At 42.2% G+C, this 14,878-nt stretch overlaps 1 protein-coding gene across 6 annotated transcripts in view; it reads left to right on the top strand.

The window, feature by feature from the left end:
• The window catches only part of SHANK2 (SH3 and multiple ankyrin repeat domains 2), a 703,363-nt gene that overhangs the window by 58,266 nt on the left and 630,219 nt on the right, over window positions 1–14,878 (top strand). The window contains exon 2 of one of the 6 annotated variants that reach the window (XM_059722744.1): window positions 2,137–2,204. The exons of the other annotated variants lie outside the window; for them this stretch is intronic. The gene's annotated coding sequence lies outside the window, so the exon portion shown is untranslated. The remainder of the gene's footprint in view (window positions 1–2,136; window positions 2,205–14,878) is intronic. 6 annotated transcript variants of the gene reach the window in all.

The raw sequence follows: 14,878 nt of genomic DNA, 5'->3' as shown, positions 1-14,878 counted from the left end.
CCCTGCTGATGCAGCCCAGTCCAGCTCCATAGAGTCTCTGACAGCCTGCAGCCCACCCTAGGACCCTGCTGGTTCTGGCCCTGGCACACCAGCATGGATCCTGTGCTCCTGCCCAGCTGTCACTGTCTTCTATATGCCCACTCACTGCTATGTGCCTGCCACAACCATTTCCCTGTTTTCCTACCCACAGCTGCCACTGCTCTGGCACCATGTAGTTCTTGGCTGCAGCACCGGGCTACAGGACTCAGCAGGAACTGGCCTGGCCCCTGTGATTCTCTTCTGGCTCTATGCGGTGCCAGCTGGGCCCGTCCAGTTCCTGCTGTGTCCTGTGGTCTTGGTCGTGCAGCTGGGAAATGGAACTGAAGCAGCAAGGGGAGGTGGGGGGGGGGACAGGGAAGTGGCAGAGGGAAGGGGGAAGTGGCAGCAGTGGCAGATGCAGGGGGGGAAGTGGCGGCGAGTGGGAGCATGGGGCCCATGTCAGTGCCCTGGGGCCAGAAGCAGCAGGAGCATGGAGCCTGGGCATGGAGGAGTGCTGGTTGGGGCTCTGCCTGCCGCAGAGGGGGAGAGGAGGGGGCGGCTATGGGCAAACCCTTCCCCTCCACCCATGCCACAACCCTCCACAGCTACCTTCCCTGCCACACTCACAGCCCGTGCACAAACCCCATACCTACCCATACCCCACACCTCCACCCACACACACCCACATGCTTCCCCAGACCCCTACAAACCCCCCACACACTCACACCCTCCTCCACACGCCACATACCTATACACCCATAAACCTATACCCACCCACCCACCCACCCACATCCTCCCACATTATACAAGAGTAAGACTTAATTTTAAGGTATTATACTACTACCTCTATGTACACAACACTAACACATGTAAATCAGGACACAAATATTTTTTTAAATGAAATTAATGAACATTGTAGTACGTGTTTGATTTTTAGAATATAATTTGATATATTTCTGATTGTGAGATGTCAAACACCCTTGCTGAAAGGAGTGCTTCTGAGGGACAAGAGGAGGGACTTCTGGTGGCAAAGGTCAGGGGTTAGAGGGTGGGACTTCCTGTCTCAAGATAGCAACCAGGGGGGCAGGGTCCCTGTCAAGGGGCGGGGCTACCCTTGCAGCCTTTGATGGCTTTCCAAAACTTGGTAAGTGGCCCTCCAGTCAAAATAATTGCCCACCTCTGCAGTAGGGTCTCCCATGCCAAAAAGGTCAAAGGGTAGAGACCAGACTAAGAGTAATACCCTGGTCCTTCAGATTGGGGTTGGGTATGAGGACAGCAATCTCTTTTTGTGAAAAAAACTCTAATGTTATAAAACCAAAACTAAAGCCCACTTTCTACTTCTAGATAAAAAGTGACTTCACAGAAGAAACTTAGAATTTATAATAGAAAAAGGATACTATAATTATACATTTTGTTGTGATTAAATGAAATCTATCACTTTCTTGTTAGTGAAGAGGCATATAGTTTCTCTCTGCCTTTATACTGGTTGTAGACATCTAAATACATACTGAGATCCCTGTTGTTACACTGAATTTGCATTACTGCAGTTGGATCAGGTCCATAAAAATGAGTTAATCTTAATTCTTGGTAATATCTAAAACCAAAAGTAACTTATTTTCTACTCCAAGTGGGCTGAAATCAGAACTATGGCCCACAAGCTTTCAGTGCTGTCAGATCGGCATTTGGTAGCTCTGATCCAGTCTCAGTCCAAAACCTCAGCCTACTCTGAATTCAGCTCTCTCTAGACCAGGGCTGTTCAACCTCTAGCCCACAAGCCAGTTCCAGCTCCCTCTGTTGAGTGCCACTGATCTAGACTTTTGTTGTTGCTTGGTAATAATTTTTTAAGCACCAGTTTGTTCATGCTGAAGGAGACAGAGAACAAAGCTAGATCCTGTCCTAAAGAGTTTTTGTGTAATATTTAAATGTTAGGACATGGTGTGATTTTTCTGAGATTGGTGGTAGTGTACAACTGTCTCAGTCTTTTTCAGCGTAACAGGCTATTGGCTCTCCTGTACTGTGAATCATCTATAAACAGGCCTCAGAAGGCAGGAGTGGTCTTTGGCTGTTGAATTTCTTTCATTCATGTGTCATTCTTTGTGCCTTTTCTGCCTTTTACAGACAGACAAAATTAAAGAGAACTAGATACTGATGAACTTGATGTAGCTGCTCTCTGTCTGTGCTGACAGGTAAGTTTGTAGAGAAACTGCTTTTTCAGACCAATCTTTGGTGTTTGTTCATGTCTGTGGTTTTTCTTTTTTCTCTGAATAAGATTCTTAGGACTGATTTCAAAGCATGCAGTAGCAGCAGAGCTAATAAAACTGGATAGGTGTAACCTGTGATAAAAATGCTAACAACTTAATGAAAAACGTGCTATTTTTTAACTCTAAATTTTGTTTGAATAAAAAAACTGATAATCAAGCAGAATAAACATCAGACTAATTCTTAAAATAAAGATTTAAAATGAGGATGCGTGGATATTAAATTTTATCTTCATAGAATTCTCCTTCTAGCCTTAAGTTTTTAAGTTTTTAATTTTCTTAATTTTCTTAAATTTTAAAGTTCTTAAATTTTAAGTTTAAGTGATAGAATACTGGGTTACCTAAAATTACAATGCATTCATATTATGCAGCTGAAGAGCTTCCCAGTATTTGGAAATACTGGCTGTTTTTAGTTCATTTTAAGTAGTTTATTGCATTCATTCTCCATTTGCAGCTGAAGTTGGGGGCAGGGGTAAAAAATCAAATAGCTTTTGAAATCAAATACTTTTAATCACATGAATTCCAGTTTTGTATCAGAGTCTGCATGGTTTTTTTGTGGGATTATTGCACCCATAAAAGAAATCAGGATGGATTTTTCTTCCCCAGGTCAGATTGGAAATAACTATTTGCTTTATTATTATTTTTAATTTTATTTTGCCCTTACCTGTAGTGTGGCATGTAATCCATTTCTAAGGGGGAGGTTAGATCAAGTTAAAAATGGTCACCCAATCTCAGGTAAATTGGGATAGGAGGACCTGTGGAGGGGAGGTTGGCAGGGATCAGGAGAGGCAAGCAGGTTCAGGGTGAGGATTGGGGGTCCGTGGTGGGATTTGGGGAAGATGGGGTCCATGGGAGGGATTAGGGAATTGGGAGGACTAGTGGGCTCTGCAGGGGAATCAGGAGGGCCTAGGAGGGTTTGGCAGGATCAGGGTGACTCGTATGGGGACTTGGGGGAAATGGAGGACCTCTCTTCCCCACTCCCAGATTGGGGGCTATTTTTAGTCCCCTGACCTCCAGATAAATAGCCCTCCTCTCCACCATGGACCACCAGTCCCCATCCTGCCTGTCCCTCCCTCCACTCCAGCTTACTTGCTCAGCTCCCAGCACTGGTGAACGGTGTTCAAACTGGTACTAGGAGCAGCTTGAAGGATGAGGGGAGAAGAAGGGAGGAGTGGCTGCATTGTGGAGAGGAGGGGGTGATTGTCCAGGAAGGTGTGAAGGACTAAAAATAGCCAGTGCCAGGGAGGTGGTAGGCAAAGCTCAGCCCTGGGGCTGGGGCCAGAAACTGGGCTTTCCCAGCCCTAGGATTGGCTAACCCAGTATAAATCAAGTATGCCTCAGAGGTAGGGTTAACTTAGATCAACCTAACTAGTGTAAGGTCCATACTGGGGTGAACTAAGTTAGATCAGATGGCCATTTTTAACCTGATCTAACTTCACCCTAACGTCCCTGAATGTCTGTACACAGCCTGAATGTTTTTCCTGTGATCCAGTGTCACTATCAGCTATCTTGTGTCTCTTGCCTAAAGTTTGCTGTGATATCAAGAGCAAACACTGAGATCAGAGTTTCTCTTGTTTGTGAAGAAACAAACAGTTTGACAGTTTCATAACTGTTCCTTTACAATACAAACAGTAGGTAGTATTACCTAGAAAAGATCAAGTGTTTTAGTTGGTTCCAAATAATAGTTGCCCTTATTTTTGGAATTCCAAAATTAAGGTTCAGAATTTCAAAATGAAGATTTTCCAAACGCATTTTTTAAAATTTATGTTTTACAGAAAATTTAAAAAGTTCTTAATTGAATATAGAACTCCCCTGAAATTCCAATGCCCAAATTTAGTCCAAAATGGAAATTTTTCTTTTTAATAATTAATCACTTGTAAATGTATTGCCTGGCTGTACTGGTGACTACATACTACAGTACTAGTGCATACAAATATCTAAGTTATCCTTTCCAATTAGTAGAGATTGATAAATAATGCAAGAGTTCTAGTTTTTTGTATAAATAATGCAAAACTTTTAAGTAATTTTTAAATGAATTCTTGTTAATGCTCATACCTTTCCTTCTGTTAACATATGAATTGGTATTATGAATTTTTAAGTTGTAAATATAAACTCCATGGGAGGTATTTTTAGTGAACAAGTGATGTTGGTTCAGACATTAAAGCCACAGTATTTACCTTATTTTCTGCTGCCTTGGAAAAGGAAAGGTGTATCTAGTCCAACCCCCTGCTTAAAGCAGGACCAAGATCATAATATGTGAACAGCAATGATTAGGTTAACTTCTAGAGCAGGAAAAAAAAAGATCTAACTTTTTCAAATAATTAATCACACTTTTTTGGTCATCTCTACTACCAATTATCCAGCACAGAGAACTTATGGCATATTGCTGTGGCTTGAAAGGCATGTGTTCAAGCCCTGCTTTGGACTTATGCCAAAGGTTGTCCCCAGTCAGTTGTAAATGCCTATCTGGTCCTTCAAGCTGGAGGGTCAAAGGCATTTGACTGTGATGGTAGACACATTACTCCTTTGTGGCTGCAGAAACTCATATGTCTTAATCATGCCATCATGATAGACTGTTATGAGTAGTCTTGTCTATGACATAAACATTTGGAGAAATGAAAGGACTTTAGCTATGTCCAGCTGAGTCATCTTTCAAACAAATTTGAGGCATAATGAATAGTGGTTGCTCTGGAGGTAACTGTAAGGGTATATATGTAGGAAAAATAGACATCAGTGACATTTAAAATTTACCAGATATAATTTTGTAAGGCCTTTGCTTAGCTTCTCATTTTGTGATGCCTTTTCTAATTTTTCTCCATTCATATTTGTGGCACTGATGATTACTGAAAGTGGAAAAGGCAGACAGTCACAAAGGCGAATGCTGTGTTGCTTTCTAATGAGAGGCAATGGAGATGTATAGCAGTGTCTGGTAAAGGCTATAAATCCTAAGGTGCAGTGAGTTTTAAATAAGCAGGAGAATGAGGGTTCCAAGATCTGATCCTGTGACTTGGAGGTCATTGGGCCAGTCACAGTTTACTTTGTTTAAGCACAGTAGTATTTAACACAATACAATTTTATTCTGTATGTGGCCTTTCTGGTGAGCTTTGGAACTGCTCCAGTGAATGCTGCTTTTGACTGCCACAGGTGTAGGATCAAACCCTACTTGTGAACATTCCCTATGAAATCAAATAATATAATGACACTGTAAAAAATGAGAAATCAATAGCAAAAGGGAAGATTGCTGGAGAGTACAGGTAAGGGAGGAAAGCTGTTTCCAAGTAAGTTTTGAAACAAAATGAAAAGGTAATGAATCCAAGAAATAGAGGGAAGCTATTCTGGATATGCAACCTTACATACTTGCACTGATCAACATGTGTTAAAGGGAAGATAGGAGGGTGGCTTTAAAGAAGGAGAGGAAGTAAGAAAGGAGTACAGAGTACAGCAGAAAATCAGTGTGAGTGTGGCACCCATGCTTTACGTTATGCTGGAGGTAGTCCACCAAAGCTTTAAAAGTCAGTGGGCAATTCTTTGCTGGAGAAACTGCGCTAGGATTACTGGAGTTACATCAGCAGAGAAGCTGGTACCAGACAAGTGGTGCAAGCACCTACTCTGGATTCCTTTAAGAGTCAATTGGACATTTATCTTGCTGGGATCCTGTGACCCCAGCTGACTTCCTGCCCCTGGGAGAGGGGGTTGGACTCGATGACCTTCCGAGGTCCCTTCCAGCCCTAACGTCTATGAAATCTATGAAGTTTTTTTAAACTGTCTCCTGACCTGGATTTATTTCAGGATGGGAGTGATGTAGTTGCTTTTTGTATGTATGTGTGAGAAGGCAAGCAACAAAATTTTCTGCAGGCTGGCTGTGTCCAAAATTTGGGATCCATATTCAGGGAAAGCATGGAGACTTCTGCTGCTGTAGTTGGGCGGCAAGCAATAGACAGTTGTATGAGTGCTTAAGGCTTTGAATTTTAGTTGGTTTCCATTTTTTGACTTGAAAGAGGGTTAACTGTACAGGTAGGCTCCTTTTATTGAATACTACTTAATAAATTAAATATAATTCTCTGATAACTTTTAGTTAAAGCAGTTTGAGGTTTTAGCTTAACAATTTAACTTAGTTTCTTGCTTTTCTATTGACTCTCTGGTTACCTATAAACCTTCCTGTGGAAAAAAAAATCCAGTTTGAAATAAGATACTATAACTGTAGTGAATCACAAGTATATATACAAATTCTACTCTTGTGTGAAACACATTTTAGCCAATACAAATATACATGAGACCACAAAGGTTCTTTTACATAGGTGTATTGCATATTTTCTCCTTCTAGAACTGAAAACACTTAATAGATTATGTTGGAAATTTCTATAGCCAGATTATGAACATTTCTTTGTCTGTTTTCTGGTTTAGGCTAAATTGTACACGTTGGCCACCTTCCTTTCTTATTAAGGACATGTATACACATTTTTCATATAAAATTAAAAAATGTCATACTTTGTGGGAATGCTTGAGGGCTTTGCTTGAAACACCATTAAGCTGAAACAGAATGAGACTATATAAACCTGGCTCAGCTAATGATTCAGGTGGCTGGTCCCCAAGGTATGTCTATGCTATCTCCAGACTGCTTGGGAAGACTGCAGAAAAGCATGGCCTGCTTGTTTCATCTGTGTGCTGCGCTCCAAAATGGATGTAATGTCGCTCGTTACAGTGGTGTCAGATTCATGGTTCATGGCAATAAGCTCACTGTTTCAAGCATGTTTGCATGGCCAACTTTGCCCAAATAGGGCTATATTAGGACAGTTTCAGGTTGTAGCTGACATGCAGAGCAGGCATGCAATGCTTCACTGCAGTTTAATATCAAAGTAGACAAACCCTCTTTGACCACTAATTGATAAAGATTTGTTGGGAGCCCACGTTGGGAAGGAAAACACCATCTATTTCACTACAGTAAACTTCTTCCTAATTCTTCTGTTGTGCATGGGGTTTGCAACCGTCATGGCCCACCAACAGTCTCAGGGCTCAGCTGCCTTCCAAACCGGCAATATTCTATGTCTCCTTTGGAATTTGGGGTATCCTGGCAGTGGCCAAGTGCATTTTCTGTAGCTCTCTAGATTCCCTGCATCTTTTCCAAAGGAGTATGGCTACATCAGGGTTTATGCTCAGAGATAAGGTTGCCAACTGTGTTTGAATCTATTCCAAGAGGTTTCATCACATGACGTAATGACATTAATGACTACGTCAGGAAGACAAATGCACATTACTATTACAATTTAAAAACCCACTGGACTACTGTATAAATTGGATTCAGCATTTAATATTTATTTTAATGAATGCCTTATCATTTATCTCTTGGGTGAGACTCAGCAGTCTCCTGGAGGTTTATATCTAATTCCTGGAGACTCCAGGGCAATCCTGGAGGGTTGGCAACCCTACTCAGAGATGGTTCCTGGAGGTAGCGCACCTGAATTATCTCTTGAAGGAAATTTGCACTCAGTAGCAGGGCTAATGAGTAGAATATTGCTAACATAAATATTATATTATGTGGAGAAATCTCCATGTACTTAGAACAGGAATTGTAGAGAACGTATTCCATCTGGCCATATTGCTTCTGTCCTGTAGAGCCAGAAGCCTGCCCTATATTTAAAATGGGTTTCTTTGCGTACCTGAAACACAATGAAGTAGTGGCCATATTGATTCTTTTGAGGAATTGTTCCATATGTGAAAGGCAGCATGTAAAAAGTATTGAGGTGACTGATAGGCAGTAAGGCTGGGAGATCTGGCAGAGTAAAGGTACAGCTGAGGTCATGGTGGGGTAAGGCGAAAATGCAAAGGTCATTAAAGGTAAAAACAAAAAGTTGAAGTCCATATGAATTTTGCCATTCCCTTTAATGGGGCTAAGATTTCACCGGCAAAGTTTGTGATTCATGTGATATGGAATGGGTAATTAGTGGAAGGATATAAAGATGCTATTTTGGTTAGAGCATCACGAGAGAGATCATTTTATCAACAATATTTTGAATGAACTTGATGAGCTTGCCTCAATCAGCATTTGACAGATTATAGTAACTGAGGTCTGAGATGAGAACCTGGACAAAAATGTTGGCAATCCTAACCATCAGGAAACACTGGATCATTGAAATGTGTAGAAAAAGCACCTTAGAGTTTGAATCAGAGGGAAGAAGGGTGTTTCGTCTGTTCGTTTGGATTTTTTTTAAGCCCTACAAAATATAGGTTCCAATGGAATTAAAATCCTGGGAGCCTTACTTTAGTAAAATATTTCTTTCACAGAACATAACAGTTGAACCATACCTGAGACTGCCTCTAATTTTGCTAAACTCTGTTCAATTTTCCTTCTTGAATAGTAGGAAAAGAAAGAAAAATATGCATAAATTTGGGGGTGGGAAGTATGGGGAGAACTTTGCTTTTGTTTATGAAAACTAAATATTAAGTTGATAAATTACATATAATTAGGAAAAATCTGTGTTCAGAAAATTGAAAAAAAATTGGTTTCTTAGTGTAAATATAAAAGATTAACCTAAAAAGATTGTCTGACTTGTCAACAAATAACTTTATAATCCTTTTTAAAAAATAATTCTATATTTATGAAAATTCATCTCTGAATTTCACATCTCTATATGTCTGTTGGTGCTGAGGTTTCTTCCCTTACATATTCTGTGTCCTTCACTCCCTCAAGCAGTAAAGCAGATATTGAGTTCAGTAAATCTCATTAATAGATATGCCCTGGTGGGTTATGTTCACATGATGGGCTTAATTATTCCTTTCCCTGCACAGATGCACTAGATGGATAGCAGAGGTCACTGGGACACTGCTCTTCCTCTTAAAGTAGCATGCAAGGCTAGCTAATGCTACCAATATCAATAATGGTGTGAGTGAATAAGTAAAGTGAGCTGGATTTTGTGGAATTGGCTGTGCTTTTGGTAGGCCTGTCTAGGTCATTTGAATAGGTGAAGCAAGGGGTACCTATCTCTCTGTTCTAAGTGGTCCCAAGAATTATGTCCCTCAGAAGAATATTTCTGGGAATGATTGTTCTGGAAGTGTATCTTCTTCTTCTTCCTGATAATAACTCAGTTTCACAATGGTTATCATAATGGAGTTTTCTGGTTGTAAGGTCCTATTAGATCAGCTGTGATTGGCAGATTATAAGAACTCTATAATTAGATTCTTACATATTCTTACATATCTGATTCGCTGATTCAGATCACTGTCCCGATTCAATTCAGCTGAATCCAAATCTGAAGATTCGATTCTGATTCAGAGAATCAGCAATTTGGCCATAGACACAGCCTTATATGTTTTTTCTACATACCTCAAGATACCAGGCAGCTTGTGAACACTGAGATGGTGGGATGGATAGAGCGCCCCACAGGTGCCCCCCCTGCGTGTTTGGCAGCGAACCCTGAAGTGGACTGGAAGTACTTCTAGTCCACTTCCAGTTCCATTGCTGAGTGAGTGGGGGACCCCCCCTCCTTCCACACCTCCCCTGGCTCGGTGATCAGCCACAGGGGAATCCCGGGTGCCCACCCAGACCCAGGAGGCACCAGTCACCAAGTCTGGGGCTGAGGGGGGAGGGTCCCCTGCGTGGTCCGCAGCAGACCCAGAAGTGGACTGGAAGTGATTCTGGTCCACTTCTGGGTCTGCCCCCCAGCATGCTGGGGACAATCCCCCTACCATACTCCCATGGGACGCTTCATCTGCCCCACCATCTCAGCATTCATGAGCTGCTCGGTACCTTGAGGTGTGTAGAAAAAAAGTATAAAGCTGTGTCTATATCTCAATTGTTGAATCTCTCCGAGTTGAATCGGAGGTTTCCAATTCGATTCGGAGAAATTAATGAGTCTCCTGATTTGATTTGGATTTGGAGATTCGGCTGCTGAATCGGGCTGAGTCTTCCCCAGATCGAATCAGTGACTGAAGCTTTGCACAGCCCTATTCTTTAGGTCTAAAGTTGGATTTGTATGACCTGTTATTAGGAATATTTTAGATAATGATTCAATCAGTATCTTTTTCCCAGGTCTTTTATATCCCTTTTGCATTCCTTGATTAGACTGTTATAATTTCCCTTGTTTGTATTTCTAAGTGAGCTTTCATAAAATTACAAATGATAATGAATTCACTTAATCGGACCATAAAGGGGTACAATCAACATGAAATCTAGCCAATTAAAATAAATCAAGTAAAAATATTTCTAGTCCTACACCTGCCCATCGAGTTCTCTTATCATTCTCCCCTGCTGCTGAATTAACAGCCTGCATGAACAACATAAGAAAGAGACGATATAATAGAAACATTGAAATGGACTAGGTAAACAAAATAGAGTGGAAAACATTTTCCTGTATTGTATTTAATCTCGTTGTTCTATAAATTATAGATGTTAGTTGTAATCATAGATATAAATGTTCAGCCAATTCTAATTTTAGTTTGTAATTTGACAGTATCTCTTTAAGAAGATCAAGAAAGGAGTAAGCCATAGCACACTGCAATTCACAGCCAACATCTTGTGGTATGGGTGAGAGAACTTTGTAAATCTGTATATCTTGCAGTTTGCAGTTATCTAGGATTCCAGAAATGGCAGAATCTACTTTTGATTAGACACTTTGTGAGTCAAAAGACTAAACCCTAGCTGTCTAGTTTATAAGGCTAGAAGGTTATAAGTGAGGACTGTCCAACTGGTTGCCTGCCAGGGGTTAAATTGTGGCCCTTGGGCTCCTGCTCTGGGCTCTCTCTCCCTCCAGCTTCACTAGGGAGTGGAGCAGTGCAGTGATGTGTGTAGTCCACAGTGTTGGAGCAGGGGAGGTGGGAAGGGGAGAAGCCTGCAGCCCAGCGTGCCTGAGCAGCACTGCAGCAGGGGAACCTGCACCTGGGGAACTTACAGTGAAGTAGGGTGCCTGAGCACATGGTGTGGTGGTGGGGAGGGCACCAGGACCTGTGGTGCAGCAGAGCTGTATGTAATACGGAGCCCTGGGGCATGTGGTTTCTGCTAGCGTGGCCTGCAGGGTGTGTATTCTGTAGCTCCTGACCACTTAGAAGTTGGACAGCCCTGGGTTAACCCTTTTAATACGTTTTATACAGAAAAACAAATTCAAGTGTTGCACAGCATTTTGCCATTTTCTTCAGTTACAGCACAGAAGCTGTAAAGTGTCCTTATATCCAGAATGACTGCCATAGCAATTTATGTAAGTTCTGATCTTGTTAGCTTTGTACAAGTAGTCCTGACAATGATAAGAGCAAGTAGTTATACAGTGGTTAGTCATGAGGAACCAGGAAAAAAAACAGTATGAAATCACTAATGCTTACTTTCACAGTGTCTCTTTCTTTCATGGGATCAGATACTCTAGTTTCTACTGGGAAATTTTGGATTACAAATGGGAGCAGAATGAACTGTATGACTGTGAATGGGTGGCGAAGCATCCAAGAAACATTTTCTTCATTAAGATATCATAAATGCTATGAAAATATGGAATGAAAATGTTGCCCTGTGAGGTCAGGCCAACTCTCAGGATCTCAATATTACGCTGTTAGACAGGAGGGTGTGTCACAATTGCACATATACAACACACAAATCAATTAGGTGTATATGCACAAGCATGTGTGTGCGCGCGCGCGCGCGCGCACACACACACACACACACACACACACACACACACACACACACACACACACACACACACACACACACTACCAGCTCAGGCACATACACATCCAAAACAGACTAGGCACATGCATGCGTATCACCAATTCAAGCACATACATACTAAAAATTAGAGAAAAATCAATTGTCAATACCTGCACACTCAGTACACATACACAGATCGCTAATTGGAGTTAAAGTGTAGGGAGTGAAAATTGCCAGAACCAGAATTAGAACTGGTGGACTAGAGAGAAGCTGACTGAGTAACTGAGGCTTGGGTTTACTTAAGATCATGTGGCCCCAGGGTTACTTGAGGTCACTGGTGCATGGGAGGAAAAAAAAAAAAGCCTGGTGGCAAGGAGGAGACAGCCAGGAAAGAGAGAGAGAAACCTGGGAGCTTAGAGCTGGAAACTGGGGCAGACAGCTGCGATATTGGGGGGGAGGGGGTGCAGATAAGTGGTGGCAAAGAGGAGACAGCCAGGAAAGAAACTGAGGCAGAAACCTGGTTGCTCAGGGGAAAAGGCAGTGGGGATAAGACAGTGGCAAAGAAGCAGGGGGTTTGGAGGCAGAGGGGAGCTCAGGACAGGTATTGGAGGTAGCAGAGAGCCAGAAGCAGGAGAGGGAGGAATGAGACAGAAGTTAGAGGAGTGAGGAGCAGATATTGGAGCATGGCTGAACCATAATAAAGCAAAACTCAACTCAGGGGTCCAAATAACAGGTTTATTAAACAGACAACACTCTACACAGCCCCATGAAAGTATTGGTTCACACACACACGCTTACACAAGCACTCACAATTGCAGCAGGAGAAAGAGACTCAGTGGAAGAGTTGGAGTCCAGGTAGGGAAGAGAAACAGAGTCCCAGTCCTTGGTTGAAGAGCGGGTGGGAGTAATAGCTACCTATCCAGGCTGGAAAGGGGTTTTTGTCCAGCAGGTGTTGTCCAGAGGGGGGTTGCAAGCAGGGCCTCTGGGTGGATAGGTGGTGTGGCATGGTGCTGGTCCAGATGGAGAGGGTGTCCCAAGGAGTCAGTCTTCACTACCCCTTTTTAGGGGGCAGGCTACCTCTGATCTCCTATGGGGATGGCCTGTCCAGGCAAGGTCAGTCCTGTTCCAGAGGGCTCCAGGTATTCTTACTGAGCATATGCAGCCTGGCACAATGGTGGGTTGCGTCATCTTTTGTTTCTTGAATGCTGAGGGTGGTTCCAAGGGCTGGGTCGTTGGTCCAGGTATTGGTGTTGATGGTTTGGTCATTCAGAAGGAGCTATTTTTAGACCTACTGACATTGTCTCTCAAGCACCCTCATTCATCCCTATTCATTCAGGAACCAAGTTACATAGGAGGGGTAGGTGTGAGTCATGGGTTACACAACCAGGCATGGGGATAAGATGGAGGCTTGACATTATAAGATGGAAACTTTACACGACTTATGCTAACTTACATATATAGGCCTAAAACAGTAATCACACAATATAAAAGCAGTAAAAAAAAATCAATGCAAAACATAATAATTATCTATATCAAAATAGCAGGGCACTTATTTGCAAAGAGGGGAGAGAAAAATAAAGCTTACTACCTAAAATAAAATGTTAAAGCTTATCCTACATCTTAGCTTACTTATACTTATCTATAGGGAAAAGAGAGGGAGAGAAAAAGTCAGAAATGGTTGGGGAACGGGAGGGAATGCATTTTAAAATAAATAAAAAGAAGAAAAACTGGGGGTTTTGCTACAGATACACTTTGCAGTCTTTCTCTGAACTCAAGGGAAACTGTGATTCTGCATTCCTAAGTAAGGAATGCAGAATCTGAGGATCTGCTTCACTTCCATACATTTATTTGAGAATAGCTATTAACACTCTAATATGTGAATGCAACTCAAAATGAAATTGAGGTAAAATATTTTATCTAGTAATTAAAGCAAAGACATAAACCCAGAATACAAGAACACAATTCTTTATTCTTGGACATAATGGGTAGTTCTGCAGGAAGGAGCAAGGGACATGAGGCTGCTGTGTAGTGAACCAGTTCTTAATTCCTAATTCTTGGCACAGATTGCCTCCTGTGCTGGTCTGGAGATATGTAGATGCCACAACGAACTAGTCTCAATTAGCAAAATTTCCTGCTCCACGTACAGCATAGAGCTACCCCCTTACAAATCCTGTTATAGATGACACGCTAAGAGTGGAGGAGGGACAGCAAAGGGTGTGATATTTGCTAAATAGAATATGGGTTGCAGGTTCACCCATAGGCAGTCCTGAGTTAAAACATCCTGAACTACTCTTAAAAATTTGGAGTCACTATAGGCCATCTTTGCTCATGAGGCTGCATTTTCTATGCTGTCCTTCATGGAGGAGCAGTTGAATATGAGCCCCACTAGGTTTAAAAGAAGTCATTGCATGCTGTGTGCTTTTGGATCAGTAGTGCTCAATCTTTTGGCCCTGTGGGCCAGATGGGTGGTGTGGAGTTGTTCTACGGTATGGACTGGATTGGGCTTCTGTGTAGGGATCGGGCTTGGGGCCCTGCACCACTTCCACATGTTTGGGATTGGGCTCTGGGGGTGCCTGTACACATGCTGCTCCAATGTTCTGTAATTATAGCGCATTGGAGCAGACTTGTTTAATCAAGTCTGCTGGAGCATGGTAATTACTGTGCTCCAGCAGACTCCAGCATCACGTGCATTAGTGTCCCTGTGCTGAAAAATAGTGGCGGGGACACTTTTAACTAAAGCTCGTTTGGCAAGCTTTAATTAAAGCGGCCCTGCTGCCAGTTTTCAACGTGGGGATGCTGATACACATGATGCTCTGGCTGCTTTAATTAGAGCAGATCTTGGAGCCATTCTAATTAAAGTGCTCCTCCCACAAACACCCAGAGCATGTGTATAAATACCCTGGGTTCCCATGCTATCTCCATGTGCTGAGCCACATTCTCTGGCCCATGAATCTGGAAATTTGCAAGCAGAGGA

Source organism: Alligator mississippiensis, chromosome 2 (assembly GCF_030867095.1).
Source record: "Alligator mississippiensis isolate rAllMis1 chromosome 2, rAllMis1, whole genome shotgun sequence".
Classification (NCBI taxonomy): domain Eukaryota; kingdom Metazoa; phylum Chordata; order Crocodylia; family Alligatoridae; genus Alligator; species Alligator mississippiensis.
This window is presented reverse-complemented; position numbering and strand designations above follow the sequence as displayed.